Consider the following 17340-nt stretch of genomic DNA (forward strand, 5'->3'; position numbering starts at 1 on the left):
TACAGCGGCACCATTGAGAGCATCCTGACGGATAGCATCACTGCCTAGTATGGCAACTGCTCGGCCTCCGACCGCAAGGCATCACAGAGGGTAGTGCGTATGGCCCAGTACATCACTGGGGCTAAGCTTCCTGCCATCCAGGACCTCTATACCAGGCGGTGTCAGAGTAAGGCCCTAAAAATGGTCAAAGACTCCAACCACCCTAGTCATAGACTGTTCTCTCTGCTATCGCATGGCAAGTGGTACCGGAGCACCAAGTCTAGGTCCAAAAGGCTTCTTAACAGCTTCTACCCCCAAGCCATACGACTTCTGAACAGCTAATCAAAGGGCTACCCAGACCCCTCTTTTACACTGCAACTCTCTGTTTATAATCTATGCATAGTCACTTTAACTTTACATATTACCTCAATTACCTCGACTAACCTGTGCCCCCGCACATTGACTCTGTACCGGTACCCACTGTATATAGCCTCGCTATTCTTATTTTATTGCTACTGTTTAATAATGTTTTACCTTTTATTTTTTATATTTCTTACATAACACTTGTTTTTGTTTTTTTCTTAGAACTTATTAAAGCATTGTCGGTTAAGGGCTTGTAAGTAAGCATTTCACTGTAAGGTCTACCTGTTGAATTCGGCGCATGTGACAAATAACATATGATTGGATTTGATCCGTGTGGAATGCTTTGGACACCTTGTAGTCCACGCCCCAACGAATTGAGGCTGTTCTGAGGGCAAAGTAGGTTCAACTCAATATTAGGAAGGTGTTCCTAATGTTTTGTACACTTAGTGTACATATGAATAGTATTTACATTTTGTATTATTATCATTGACCATAAAGATCGTTGAAAAAATATTTACCAAATAATTGCCCGTTTCTCTTGTAAAATGGTTTCACTATTTTGCAAAATTATTTTGCACATTTTAGTAGGGGTTACATTTGCTGATTTATTTGGAGATTTTATAGAAATGGTTTACAATCTTCAGAGTGATAGAAACACACATCCTCACCTCAGAACCTTTTCTGTGTTGATTTGTTTCGATTTGAGCTGATTTTACCACAGTATGTAACCCTCTGTATGTGTCTCTATAAAGTGAGCTAGTCCAGGCGATAGGCTGGCCTCTGTTTTCTGTACCTCTGGTGAAGCTGTGTGTTGACAGTCTGTGTGTTCTGGTTTTGCTGGAAGCCAGGGCTAGCTGTATGGGAGAGTGGGGTAAGTTGAGCCACCCTTCTTTCTAGGAAACCATACACAAAATTAATAATTTGACAAAATATTTAGGAAGAGGTCTTCATTTCATGGAGTCTGTGAAGGATGAAAACACATGGAAAAAGTGGTAAGCAGGTTAGGTCCAAAAAAAGTAGATAATAAGCTTCAAGATGAGGTCCTAAACCTGACATGAAAGTGCATCCTTGTAGCTGTCTGGGCTGATATAGTCCAAATGTTTGCCTTGGGCTAAGTTGAGCCAATGGCAAGTAGAGCAAATTAAAGTGTTTTCTTCCCAGGTGTAATGCCTGGCATTATTGCTGGGATTTGAGGTAACAACAGGGCCTATGTTAAAAGTATTTGTATAAGTACAAAGGGTTGTAGGTGTTAAAACATGTTTAAAATTATTATTATGTTGAATTGTGTTTGGGAAATAGAGATAGACATGGTTTTAAAAAGTTAGTGGTCATATTTCATTCAGTAAAGACATTTGTAGGCGGCTTAACTTACTCTGTCCCGCAGCTCAACTTACCCCATACCTGGGGTTGTGCCAAGTCACCACTTGTTTTGGAGAAGCTATGTTTTGAAAATGTTTACATAAAATCTGCTTATTTCCAGGGATACACAACATCCTGAAATATATGTAGATATTTTTGGTCGAAAAAATACTATATTTCCCTTGATGGAGTGATGCTGAATGTAAACAATGGCTCAACTTACCCCACTCTCCCCTACAGGCGCCATACAGCTAGGCTAAGTTCAGGAGGACATCTTTCTTGTTAGGACGTCTTTCACCCTCTATATATCCCTCTATATATTGTGATTCACTAAAACACAAATCTCCTAATAAAACCCTCAGATCTCAATTTGCAGACATATATGAGGAATTTCAATATGGACAGTGACTGTACATGAGCTATTCTTTGAGGATTGCTACAGCATGTTTTTGACAGGCTTTTGTCTCTGTGGCTTGTGTCTGTGACAGGATGCAGTTCTCTGTCTGGTGTCTTACAGTACTGGCTGGAAAGTGACATGCCCTCTCTCGCACCCTAGTGCTCATAGGATAGGGTCACGACCTTTCACCTCTCAGCTGACCCTCGAACCAACGTCTCAGTCTCCTGTCTCCACGGATCACATTGACAGATAGATGGACGGGTGGGAGTATGGGAAGAGTGAGGGACCGAGGGACAGACGGAGGGAGAGAGGCAGGGAAGGAGGAACCTCAGTATCATGACAGACAAGCAGGCATTGAAGGATGAAATGTGGAAGGAGCAATGGAGGGTAAGAGGGAGGACTAAGGGAAGGAAATAATTAGGGATGAAGGGATCTGGCAGTGGGTGCAGCCAGACAGACAGGTAGTCAAGCAGGCAGGCAGATAGGGAGAGCGGAGCCAGAAAGTGACCTTACTATTGTTCCAGTAGGATCGAAGAGCTTACTTAAAGGCCTGGTCAATGTGAAGTATCACCCTCACATAGCACTGAGTCTGAGATAGCACCCTCACATAGCACTGAGTCTGAGATAGCACCCTCACATAGCACTGAGTCTGAGATAGCACCCTCACATAGCACTGAGTCTGAGATAGCACCCTCACAGCCTGACAACTCGTCACCACTGTAAAACCATGTCCTCATACACACCAACAGACACAGTGTGTGTCCACTTTGGTAAAAACCCCATGAAAATCTGGACAGATTCAACATCAGTGTCACAGTTGCCCTGTGTGTGTTAAGTGTACACTAAGGAATTGTGTGGCAGTGACAGGGTTAACATACATTTGTGAAATATTACAAAGCAGTGTGTGTGTGTGTGTGCGTGTATGTGTGGGAGTGTGTGTGTGTGTGTGTGTGTGTGTGTGTGTGTGTGTGTGTGTGTGTGTGTGTGTGTGTGTGTGTGTGTGTGTGTGTGTGTGTGTGTGTGTGTGTGTGTGTGTGTGTGTGTGTGTGACATTAGGACACCTGCATACTTCAGCATTTTTTGCCTGTCAGGAATTCTGAGGTCACTGGTTGGGGGAAAGGGGAGGTGGGAATGGAAGAAGGAGAGAGGAGAGAGAGGGAGAGGAAGGAGAAAGGGCGATTTTTAGAAGCAGGCTTAAGCTATAGAGCATATTACTCGTCAGGTGTGTGTGTGTGTGTGTGTGTGTGTGTGTGTGTGGTGCCTCCCAAGCTGCCAGCAGGCAGGTCAGGTTATTAGAGGACACAGACACAGCAACGTGTGTGTAAGTGAGGAGGGACTGTGTGTATATACAGTATGTATTTTTCTTCATTATTGCAGTATTTGTCTTTGTCTCCTTGGACAGTAAGATCCATGCATATATACATTATACATAATATCTCAGAGCAATGCCATAAGCCAAGCTTTTTAACATCGCCCCTCTTCTCCTTTCAAATGATGTTAATGTGCAATGCTGTGTCTCTCTCCTCCCATGTTTCTAATTGTTTGAGTACGGAGCCCAAATATAGTTGTTTTATTCAGATGTATCTTAATTAGTCTTCGGTACAGTGTGTGCTGCGTACATGAGTGTTGCGTGAGGTGTGAGTTGAAGAGGAGGGGGGAGTCACCTCAGAGACACGGTCGTCTTCAGGTAGTGAATGTGTGTTCACAGCTTGATTAAGCAAGATGCAGTGATTAGTTGTGAGTTAGTGCATTGTATTTCCCCCGAACTATCATAGCCTTAGGGTTAGGGTCTTCCTTTAGCCGACAGTGTACCCTCATCCTCCTCCCTCTCTCCTCTTTTCTTCTATGTTTGTACTCTCCTCAAACACACACGCTGACACACGTCTCCTCCTCATTCCCCTCTTCTCCTCCCTCGCCTCTCTTCTCTGCAGTGTCTCCCCAGCTCTAGCTTGTTAGCTTTGCACCTTGGCATATAGTGCATCCATATCATTGTGTGTTTATGTGTGTGTGTGTGTGTGTGTCACCTATCCCTCTTCATAGAAATGTTTTTTAGTCTCTGTGCATCCATATCCAAGCTGCAGCCGTCCATCCCCTCTTTCTGAAACTGTTTATTCCCCTCTCTGAGACCCAGCACAGGGCACAGACACACACACGCACATAGGCACGCACACACACGCACACACACACGCACATCCTTCTCCTGTTTGTTATCTTGATAAATAACCAGGCTGCAGGGAAACTGCTGAATTCTATCTTTCTCCCTCTATTTCCTGACATCCATTTTAAGTTCTGCAAGGGAACTAACTAACAAACAGAGATAAATAATGAAAGGCTCGTGCTGAACACACTCTGCTGTTCCCATACAAACACACGCATGCACGCACGCACACGTTCCTCCTCCATGAATCTGCCCTCATCACCTTTGTGTATGACACACACATAATGGCTCTGATAATCAGATGCATTTCCCGTAAGTGCAGTGTGCACTTGGCTGTGTTTTCTGATATGATCACATACTATATATCGCTTGGTTGCTTTTTATATTGACCCATCTCTCTCTCTCTCTCTCTCTCTCACTCACACACGCACACACCCTCTGTGTGGTATATAAACAGAAGTCTTCCTATCCGATACGACACCTCATGTATTATTTTAACAATGTATAGTGTGGTGCATGAAAAGGTCACTCCCTGAGAACTAACTCCATGTAAATGTAACAAGATGTATGGACTACACACTGCAGACTCTTGTCACAGTTTGTGTTTTACAGTGTGGTATAAAGAGGGACTCATATACCCACTAGAGTTGGTGCATCATGACTGTGTGTTGAGGATACAGTAGTACTTTGGCAGTAAGGTTTATACAGTGTTTGAATGAAATGAGTAAGTGTTGTGTGTTTATCACATGTACTATAAATCACTCATTCATGGGTGGTTAATTAAGAGAAAATGTGAAAATAAGAGATTAATAGTCATTATAGTCATTTCATTGTACATTCATTTAATGTTCTCGCTTGTGGTCTTGATAAATGAATTATAGAGAGAAAGAGACAGAGAATTCAACATACCAATTAGGATCTGGCTACGAATACTTTAATCAGTTATAGAACCCATTGCCCTTTATGGTTGTGAGGTCTGAGGTCCACTTACCAATCAAGAATTCACAAAATGGGACAAACACCAAATTGAGAGTCCGCATGCAGATTTCTGCAGAAATATACTGTGTACAACGTAAAATACCAAATAATGCATGCAGAACAGAATTGGGCCGATACCCACTAATGATCCAAATCCAGAAAAGAGAGGGTCAATTCTACAACCACCTAAAAGGAAGTGATTCCCAAACATTCCATAAAGCCATCACCCCTACAGAGAGATGAACCTGGAGAAGACTAAGCAAGCTGTTCCTGGGGCTCTGTTTACAAACAGACCCCACAAAGCCCCAGGACAGCAACACAATTAGACCCAACCAAATCATGAGAAAACAAAAAAGGGAATTACTTGACACATTGGAAAGAATTAACAAAAAAACTGAGCAAACTAGAATGCCATTTGGCCCTAGACAGAGAGTACACAGCGGCAGAATACCTGACAATTGTGACTGACCCAAAATCAAGGAAAGCTTTGACTGTGTACAGACTCAGTGAGCATAGCCTTGCTATGGAGAAAGATCGCCGTAGGCAGACATGGCTCTCAAGAGAAGACAGGATATGTGCACACTGCCCACACAATTAGCTGGAAACTGACCTCCACTTCCTAACCTCCTGCCAGATGTATGTGTCATGGCTGGCTGAAGGACTGGACCAAGGTGCAGCATGGTAAACATACATTTTCACTTTATTTAAAAATGACGCCTAAAAAAACAAGAACAAAAAAAACAACCGTGAAGCTTTGGGCTCTGTGCCCTGAACAACTACAAAGTTAACTTCCCACAAAACAGGTGGGGGAAAAGGGTACCTAAGTATGGTTCTCAATCAGAGACAACGATAGACAGCTGTCCCTGATTGAGAACCATACCAGGCCAAGACATAGAAATACAAAACATAGAAAAAAGGACAGAATGCCCACCCTAGTCACACCCTGGCCTAACCAAAATAGAGAATAAAAAGACTCTCTATGGCCAGGGTGTGACAGTATGGCCATATTAGAGACACATATTTCCCTCAGATTTCATAGACCCACAAAGAATTCAAAAAACAAATCCAATTTTGATAAACTCCCATATCTATTGGGTGAAATACCACAGTGTGCCATCACAGCAGCAAAATGTGTGACCCGTTGGCACAAGAAAATGGTGAAGAACAAACAACATTGTAAATACAACCCATGTTTGTGTTTATTTATTTTTCCTTTTGTACTTTAACTATTTGCACATCGTTACTACACTGTATATAGACATAATATGACATTTGTAATGTCTTTATTCATTTGGAACTTGTGTGAGTGTAATGTTTACTGTTCATTTTTGTTTATTGCACATTTGTTTATTATCTATTTCACTTGCTTTGGCAATGTAAACATAAGTTTCCCATGTCAATAAAGTCTCTCAAATTGAAATTTTAATTGAATTGAGAGAGAGAGAGAGAGAGAAAGAGAGAGAGAGAGAGAGAGAGAGAGAGAGAGAGAAAGAGAGAGAGAGAGAGATGTATCTGGGTGGATAGTTAGATTGAGCCAGCCGCAGAGACTATATATCAGTTGTGCGGTCTACATCGACTAACTCCCTATTTCTCTCTCTCTCTCTCTCTCTCTCTCTCTCTCGCGCTCTCTCTCTGCTAGATTGACTTATCACTGACGCTTCTCCCTCTCCCCTCCTCAGCACATGCTAGCTAGAAAGATTCCTCCCTGTACACAGTAGAGAAGACCTACAGACTGAATAATGGTTCTTAACTGTTGGCTCTCTTTTCTTCTGCTAGCATGCAATATTTTACAGCTATTGTACATTACAGAAGCACAAAGCCACTGTGTCTTTCTAAATAGCCTCTGGACTTTGTACTATTCTCACTTGTCCCTGATTTCTTTTGGTAAAAGTGATTGCATTTGTAGTCTGTGAGTACATTTACATGCACACTAATATTTTGATATTAAACTGATTATGGCAGTAGGCCAAGTAAATCAAATCAAATCAAATTGTATTTGTCACATGCGCCGAATACAACCTTACCGTGAAATGCTTACTTACAAGCCCTTAACCAACAATGCAGTTAAAGGAATAGTTTAAAAAATATTTACTAAATAAACTAACGTTTAAAAAATCTAATCTATCAAACAAAAAGTAACACAAGAAATGTACATGCCAATAATGAGTCTATATAAAGGGGGTGCCTGTACCATGTCAATGTGCAGGGGTTCAGGTTAGTTGAGATCATTTGTAAAGTGACTATGCATAGATAATAGACAGTGAGTAGCAGCAGTGTGAAAACAAAAGGGGGGAGGCTTTTGGTCCTAGACTTGATGCTCCGGTATCGCTGCCGTGTGGTAGCAGAGAGAACAGTCTATGACTTGGATGACTGGAGTCGTTGACCATTTTTAGGGCCTTCCTCTGACACCGCCTAGTCTATAGGTTTTGGATATCAGGAAGCTTGGCCCCGGTGATGTACCTGGCCTTACGCATTACCCTCTGTAGCGTCTTACGGTCAGATGCCGAGCAGTTGCCATACCTGGCGTTGATGCAACTGGTCACGATGCTCTCAATGGTGCAGCTGTAGAACTTTTTGAGGATCTGGGGACCCATGCCAAATCTTTTCAGTCTCCTGAGGGGGACAAGGTGTTGTCGTGCCCTCACCACAACTGTTTTGGTGTTTGGACTATGATAGTCTTTTGGTGATGTGTACACCAAGGAACTTGAAACACTCAACCCACTCCACTTCAGTCCTGTCGTTGTTGTTAATTTGGGCCTGTTCAGCCCTCCTTTTCGTATAGTCCACGATCAGCTCCTTTGTCTTGCTCACATTGAGTGAGAGTTTGTTGTACTGGCACCACACTGCCAGGTCTCTGACCTCCTCCCTATAGGCTGTCTCATCGTTGTCGGTGATCAGGCCTACCACTGTTGTGTCGTCAGCAAACTTAATGATGGTGTTGGAGTCGTGCTTGGCCACGCAGTCGTAGGTGAACAGGGAGTACAGGAGGGGACTGAGCACGCACTCCTGAGAGACCCCGGTATTGAGGATCAGCATGGCAGATGTGTTGTTGCCTACCCTTACCACCTGGGCGCGGCCCGTCAGGAAGTCCAGGATCCAGTTGCAGAGGGAGGTGTTTAGTACCAGGGTCCTCATCTTAGTGATTAGCTTTGTTGGCACTATGGTGTTGAACACTGAGCTGTAGTCAATGATCAGCATTCTCACATAGGTGTTCCTTTTGTCCAGTTGGGAAAGGGCAGTGCGATTGAGATTGCGTCATCTGTGGATCTGTTGGGGCGGTATGCAAATTGGAGTTGGTCTAGGGTTTCTGGCATGATGGTGTTGATATGAGCCATGACCAGCCTTTCAAAGCACTTCATGGCTATCACCGTGAGTGCTACGGTCGGTAGTCATTTAGGAAGTTTACCTTTGATTTCTTGGGCACAGGGACTATGGTGGTCTATTTGAAAAATGTATGTATTCCAGACTCAGACAGGGAGAGTTTGAAAATGTCAGTGAAGACACTTGCCAGTTTGTCCATGCATGCTTTGAGTACACATGCTGGTAATCCGTCTGGCCCAGGGGCTTTGTGAATGTTGACCTGTTTAAAGGTCTTGCTCACATCGGCTATGGAGAGCGTGATCACACAGTCGTCCGGAACAGCTGGTGCTCACATGCACGCTTCAGTGTTGCTTGCCTGGAAGCGAGCATAAAAGGTTATTTAGCTCGCCTGGTAGGCTCGCATCACTCGGCAGCTTGCGGCTGGGTTTCCCTTTGTAGTCCGTAATAGTTTTCAAGCCCTGCCACATCCGAGGATGGAAGATTCAATGTTAGTCCTGTATTGACGCTTTTCGTCTGAGGGCATTGCGTGATTTCTTATAAGTGTCCGGATTAGTGTCCCGCTCCTTGAAACGGCAGCGCTGACCATGGCTTCTGGTTGGGAAATGTACGTACGGTCACTGTGGGGACGAAGTCGTTGATGCACTTATTGACAAAGTCGATGACTGAAGTGGTATACTCCTCAATGCCATTGGATGAATCCCGGAACATATTCCAGTCTGTGCTAGCAAAACAGTCCTGTAGCGTAGCATCCACGTCATCTGACCACTTCTGTATTGAGTGAGTCACTTGTACTTGTACTGATTTAGTTTTTGCTTGTAAGCAGGAATCAGGAGGATAGAATTGTGGTCCGATTTTCCAAATGGAGGCTGAGAGTGAGCTTTGTATGCGTCTCTGTGTGTGGAGTAAAGGTGGTCTAGAGTTTATTTTCCTCTGGTTGCACATGACATTCTGGTAGAAATTAGGTCAAATGGATTTAAGTTTGCCTGCATTAAAGTCCCCGGCCACTAGGAGCGCCTCTAGGAGCGAGCAATACCTCAAGACTTCTTTAATATTAGACACCGCGGACCAGCAGTTATTGGCAAATAGACACACACCCCCGACCCTCGTCTTACCAGACGTAGCTGCTCTGTCCTACCGAAACACGGAGAAGTTAGCCAGCTCTAAATTATTCGTGTCATCATTCAGCCAAGTCTCGGTGGAACATAAGATATTACAGTTTTTAATGTCCCGTTGGTAGGATAGTCTTAATCGTAGATCATACAGTTTGTTCTCCAATGATTGCACATTGGCCAGGTATGCAATAGTTAAACCTGCTCTGTTTATCATAATTGGCATAAGGTCACATTTGAAGTAAGCTTACACCAGTTAAAATACCTGATTTTCTGAGCAATCTTTTGAATTATTAGGACATGTAAACAGCTTAATCAGAGGTCCAGCTTGTGTATTTGATCTGCGCAAGTGCCAGCACCAGCCGAACAAGCCTCCCTCTTTAGCGCGAGTGAAGTGAGTTCGGAAAACTGAATGTATGCATCTTAGAAATAGTTTTCAAATACAAACTGCATATGTCCCAACTCAGAATCAAATAGGCTTCACAAAAATAACATGGCGCTGTGGTAGAATGTTTATTTTGCTTTGCGATTTTCTACATTTATCAAGTGTCCAATCAGGTGGCCTGATTTCAGATGTGTCCATGTAAATTATTAGGAAAGCATGTAAATGTTTAAATCAAACTATTATATTAATCTGGCTATTCACAATAATTGTATTGTTGTGTGCATGTACAGTAACCGTACTCAGTGAATTGATGTAATAAAGCTACTGTTCATTGCCGGCCGGCTGGCTGGCTAAACCAAGGCTGACCACTGCATTGCCTGTATCAGTTCCCTCAGACCTGGTGTATCAGCAGGGCCAAGCAGGCAGGTTATATACAGAGAATCAGCCTGGCCACTGGTTTTTAAATGAGTGCTAAAACTTTCATGACAGGAAAAAGGACAGGTTCTGGTGATGGAGAGGAGGGGAGGGGAGGGGAAGGGAAGAGAGGAGGGGAGGGGAGAGGAGGGGAGGGGAAAAGAGAGGAATGGAGAGGAGGGGAGGGGAAGGGAAGAGAGGTGGGGGAGAGAAGAGGGAACACACACTCCTAATAGACCACAGCAAATCCTTTAATGCATGCTCCGATTGAGCACATACACACACACCCTCACACAGTGTTTAACAGGCAGGTATTCCATGGAGAAGAGAGGGTTTTAATGATTGGGGAAGTGATTCCCAGCAGCTCTGCGCTCTGGTTTCCCAGTCCTCCCCTCTGTCGATGTCTCTGATAATGATGTCAATGAGAACGGATGCAGGGAGGGATGGATGGAGGGAGGGTAGGAGGAGATGATTAGAGACATACTGCTAATCGCTAGGCCACAGAGGAATCTCTACCGCAGAGAGAGAGAGAGAGAGAGAGAGAGAGATTCTGTGTGTGTTCTAAAACACTAAAACGCTGAGTACCGGGTTTACTACTTTAACTGCTCCTGTTGTCACAGACACTTAGGGGTTAACTCTCCCTTTCCCTGTCTGCTTCACTCTCTCTGTTCTGTTAGTGAACATTTTAGAAGTGTGCTCAAATCTTACATAAACAGGGCACTGTGCCCTTCTCACTTTCTTCCCCCTCCCCCCCTCTCTCTCCTTTCTCCCCTTCTCCCTTCCAATTTCCCTGCTCCTGTGCTTGCTCTACTGCTCTGGGTCAAGGTTGACACATACAGCACAGAGAGAGAAGAGGCATGATGGAGGTGGAGCGAGAGAGAGAGAGGTGTCAGGGCACTCACTTTTGGCACACTGTGTGAACATACTGTATGTACAGCAGGGTTCCCCAAATGGCGGCCCGCATGCCGAATTTGGACCGCAGGTTAATTTATTTGGCCCCTCCAAGTTTTCAGATCAAACCATTTTGTATTATTATTTTTTAGTTGTTGAACATTCAAGACTGTAAAAACACCAGTAAATCAACTACAAGTGATTTTAATTTTGGAAATCTGTTACAAAGTATTCCCACGCATAATAGAGAGATATATGTGATCGTATACCATTTTATTTATTCAGGTAAGTTGAATTATTCAGGTAACACATTCTCATTTACAGCTATGACCTGGTTAATAGTTACAGGTGAGAGGAGGAAGGATGAACGAGCCAATTGTAAGCTGGGGATGATTAAGTGGCCATGATGGTATGGGGGCCAAATTGGAAATTTAGCCAGGACACCAGGGTTAACAACCCTACTCTTACAATAAGTGCCATGGGATCTTTAGTGACCACAGAGTGTCAGGAAACCCATTTAACATCCCATCCGAAATACAGCACCCTATACAGGGCAATGTCCCAATCACTGTTCTGGGGCATTGGGATCTTTTTTATTGACCAGATGAAAGAGTGCCTCCAACACCAATTCCAGCAGCATCTGGTCTCCCATCCAGGGACTGACCAGGACCAACCCTGCTTAGCTTCAGAGGCAAGCCAGTAGTGGGTGTACAAATGTAAGCAAGTTTTGAAATGTTTATGTTTTAGTCAAATATTATACCTGTTTGGGCTTCTTACAGTCAATTTACAGTGTACAAATGATTTGAAATTATGTTGCGGCCCCGTGACCATCCACTCAAGAAAAAAATCAGCCCAAGGCTAAATCTAGTTTATCTTTATTTAACTAGGAAAGTCAGTTAAGAACAACATTTTATTTACAATGAAGGCCTACCCCAGCCAAACCCAAACAACGCTGGGCCAATTGTACACCGCCCTACAATCACAGCTGATTGTAATACAGCCTGAAATCGAACCAGGTTCTGTAGTGACGCCTCTAGCACAGAGATGCAGTGCCTTAGACCACTGCGCCACTCGGGAGCTCCAATCAAGTTGATGATCCCTGCTGTACTGGCTCTACAAACAAATCCCGGAGAGAGATCTCTCTTTATCTTTATCTGCCTGCCTCTCGATCTCTCTCTTATAGTACAAACATGCACAGGTCTATTTTAGAACAGAAATGTTAGACACTTCCAGCAGGAGTAAATCCTACCTGCTCACAACAACACTTTATTTATGCTGAAAAGCTACAAATCAGAGAAAAAAACGGTTTTATTTGTTTACATTGATTTATATTATTTTCTGTCTTTCTCATTTGCTTGTACTGTATCTGTTCTAGTGTTCCATGAGTTCCATTCCCCCAGTACTCTCAAGTGATTGGCTGTTAGATTTAGGGGGCGCTGACCTGCTGTCAGGGTTAGACTGGCTGGGCCAATCAGAATCTTGACAGGAGATAGACAGGAGAACACCGGCGAGACAACTCACCCCCTATCCCACCTGTCTCACCCCATACCTCACCTTCTATCTCACCTGTCTCACCCCATACCTCACCCCTATCCCACCTCATACCTCACCCCCTATCTCACCTGTCTCACCCTATACCTCATCTTCTATCTCACCCCATACCTCACCCCCTATCCCACCTGTCTCACCCTATACCTCACCTTCTATCCAACCTGTCTCACCCCATACCTCACCCCTATCCCACCTGTCTCACCCCATACCTCACCCCTATCCCACCTGTCTCACCCTATACCTCACCTTCTACCTTCACCTGTCTCACCCCATACCACACCCCTATCCCGCCTGTCTCACCCTATACCTCACCTTCTATCTCACCTGTTTCACCCTATACCTCACCTTCTATCTCACCTGTTTCACCCTATACCTCACCTTCTATCTCACCTGTTTCACCCTATCCCTCACCTTCTATCTCACCTGTTTCACCCTATTCCTCACCTTCTATCTCACCTGTTTCACCCTATACCTCACCTTCTATCTCACCTGTTTCACCCTATTCCTCACCTTCTATCTCACCTATTTCACCCTATTCCTCACCTTCTATCTCACCTGTTTCACCCTATACCTCACCTTCTATCTCACCCGTTTCATTCTATACCTCACCTTCTATCTCACCTGTTTCACCCTATACCTCACCTTCTATCTCACCTGTTTCACCCTATTCCTCACCTTCTATCTCACCTGTCTCACCCCATACCTCACCTTCTATCTCACCTGTAAGCCGCTCCTTGTAGGGCCACACAGCTTGTCAGAGGTGATGTGTGTGTGTTACGTCTGAAGCTGAGGGAGTTTGTAGAGGAGGTTTAGTTTGCAGTGTCGCAGAAAGATTGACTGACTGTGTAAAAACAAGCATATTTTAATTGTGGGATTTCATGTAATTTGTGGCAGTTATTTTAATAGTAATGAATGTTTTATCAATAGTAAATAAAGGGGGCTGATAACGCTGGACTGTTAGGGTTAGGGTTGGACCATATGGGGCTCACATCACACACCCCCCCACACAAACGCACGCACGCATGTACACACATACACATATAGAAGAGTAGAGCGTGAAAGGTCAAGTCCACATTTCTACAGTCCCACAGACGTCACAGAGGTCATGGAAAGGTCACCATGGGGTCAGAGGAGAGGTCATAGATCAGGCTGATCAGAACCAAAAGAGAAAAATGTCCCCGTTTTAGTCTACGTTTCATTCATATCCTCTTGATGTTTTTCATGTGAACCTTTGTCTAAGCATGTATTATTGGCAGTGAGGGCATTTCAATTTTATTGCATGTCAGCAGAGTTGAAGTTTGCAAAAATAAATTGAAATGTTATTCTGATGATAGTTTCAGCATCAACATATGCAATATGTAGAGGCTATCCAAATAAAGAAAGTTTTAAATATTTTTTATCTCGCCTCTCACATTGGGTTTTATGTAAATAGATAAGATGGTGTTTTATTCCAAATCATAGGAATCTCCTGTCGCATCCCAGTCTCTACATAATAACCTCCAGAATCCCCCCCCCCCCAACCCCCACACACACACTGCATACACTGCATATTGCAGACACTGCACATTTCCTCTCTCAGGGGGGAGAGGCTTAGATCAATGAAAATAAATACTTTTCTTCACATAATGAGCCGAACAGGGAGAGGGAGGAGGGTAGGGAAAGGGGTAAGGGGTAAGGAGAAGGGGATAGGGTGAAATACAATAAGGAAGAGGGGTAAAAGCACGTACGACATCTTCTTGTGACTCCCAAACCCGCATGCAGGAGTGTAATCATCTCCTGAAACTAATTAGCATAACGCAACGGACGTAAATATCCCTAGAAAATATTCCTATTCATGAAAATCACAAATGAAATATATTGAGACACAGCTTAGCCTTTTTTAATCACCCTGTCATCTCAGATTTTCTAAATATGCTTTACAGCCAAAGCTGGACAAGCATTTGTGTAAGTTTATCGATAGCTTAGCATAGCATTATGCCTTGCTAGCAGCAGGCAACCTTGTCACGAAAATCAGAAAAGCAATCAAATTAAATAGTTTACCTTTGATGAACTTCAGATGCTTTCACTCACGAGACTCCCAGGTAGATAGTCAAAGTTCATTTTTTCCCAAAATATTATTTTTGTAGGCGAAATAGCTCCGTTTGTTCTTCACGTTTGGCTGAGAAATCGCCCGGAAATTGCAGTCACGAAAACGGCGAAAAATATTCAAAATTAGCTCCACAATATCGACAGAAACATGGCAAACGTTGTTTATAATCAATCCTCAAGGTGTTTTTCTAATATCTATTCGATAATATATCCGTCATCGGGACAATTCGTTTTTCAGTAGCACCGATTGGAGTAATGGCTACCTCTGTATTTTACGCGATAATCTCTCTCGGAGCCACCATGTGACCACTTACGCAATGTGGCTGCCTACGGCTATTCGTCAACAGAAATGCGTAAAACTACGTCACAATGCTGTAGACACCTTGGGGAATACGTAGAAAGCGTAAGCTCGTTGATGGGACATTCACAGCTCAATAGGGACTCATTGGAACGCAGCGCTTTCAAAACCTTTCTCAGGCTTTCGCCTGCAACATCAGTTCTGTTATAAGCACAGACAATATCTTTACAGTTTTGGAAACGTTAGTATTTTCTATCCAAAGCTGTCAATTATATGCATATTCTAGCATCTTGTCCTGACAAAATATCCCGTTTAATTTTTTTCCAAAAATGAAAATACTGCCCCTAGAGTCGCAACAGGTTTAAGAACATACAGCTGGTGGGTTATACACTCTATCGGCAGGACAGAACAGCAGCCCATACCTCAGGGCGAAGGCCTATGCAAATATGTGAACAACAGCTGGTGCAAAATATCTAGGGAAGTCTTGAAGTTTTGCTCACTTGAGGTAGAGTATCTCATGATAACCTGTAGACCCCACTATCTACCAAGAGAGTTTTCATCTGTATCTGTACACCACAGACCGATGATGGCACTTAAACCACGCTCAATGAGCTGTATACCGCCATAAGCAAACAGGAAAACGCTCATCCAGAGAAGGCACTCCTAGTGGCCAGAGACTATAATGCATGGAAACTAAATCAGTTTTACCTAATTTCTATCAGCATGTTAAATGTGCAACCAGAGGAAAATAACTTCTAGACCATCTTTACTCCACACACAGAGAATCATACAAAGCTCTCCCTCGCCCTCCCTTTGGCAAATCCTGATTCCTGCTTACAAACTAAATTTAAAGTAGGAAGTACAAGGAAGACTCGGTCTATAAAAAAGTGGTCAGATGAAGCAGATGCTAAGCTACAGGACAGTTTTGCTATCACAGACTGGAATATGTTCCCGGGATTCCTCCAATGGCATTGAGGAGTACATCACATCAGTCATTGGCTTTATCAATAAGTGTATTGAGGACGTCGTCCCCATCATGACTGTACGTACATACAGTGCTTTGCACAAGTATTCACCCTCCTTGGTGTTTTTCCTATTTTGTTGCATTACAACCTGTAATTTAAATGGATTTTTATTTGGATTTAATGTATTGAACGTACACAAAATAGTCCAAATCGGTGAAGTGGAATGAAAAAAAGTTAAAATCGGAAAAGTGGTGCGTGCATATGTATTCACCCCCTTTGATATGAAGCCCCTAAATAAGATCTGGTGCAACCAATTACCTTCTGACGTCACATAATTAGTTAAATAAAGGCCACCTGTGTGCAATCTAAGTGTCACAAGATTTGTCACATAATCTCAGTATATATACACCTGTTCTGAAAACCCCCAGAGTCTGCAACACCACAAAGCAAGCGGCACTATGAAGGCCAAGGAGTTCTCTAAACAGGTCAGCGACGAAGTTGTGGACAAGTACAGATCAGGGTTGAGTTATAAAAAAATATCTGAAACTTTGAACATCCCACGGAGCACCATTAAATCCATTATTAAAAAATGGAAAGAATATGACACCACAACTAACCTGCCAAGAGAGGGCCACCCACCAAAACTCACAGACCAGGCAAGAAGGGCATTAATCAGAGAGGCAACAAAGAGACCAAAGATAACATTGAAAGAGCTGCAAAGCTCCACAGCGGAGGTTTGAGTATCTGTCCATAGGACCACTTTAAGCCGTACACTCCACAGAGCTGGGCTTTACGGAAGAGTGGCCATAAAAAAGCCATTGCTTAAAGAAAAAAATAAGCAAACACATTTGGTGTTCGCCAAAAGGCATGTGGGAGACTCCCCAAACATATGGATGAAGGTACTCTGGTAAGATGAGACTAAAATTGAGCTTTTTGGCCATCAAGGAAAATGCTATGTCTGGCGCAAACCCAACACCTCTCATCACCGTGAGAACACCATCCCCACAGTGAAGCATGGTGGTGGCAGCATCAGAAGCCATGGATTACAGGCAACATTCACACTGAGCTAAATGGTAGAGCTTCC

The sequence above is a fragment of the Oncorhynchus mykiss genome, chromosome 2 (genome assembly GCF_013265735.2).
Source record: "Oncorhynchus mykiss isolate Arlee chromosome 2, USDA_OmykA_1.1, whole genome shotgun sequence".
Lineage (NCBI taxonomy): Eukaryota > Metazoa > Chordata > Actinopteri > Salmoniformes > Salmonidae > Oncorhynchus > Oncorhynchus mykiss.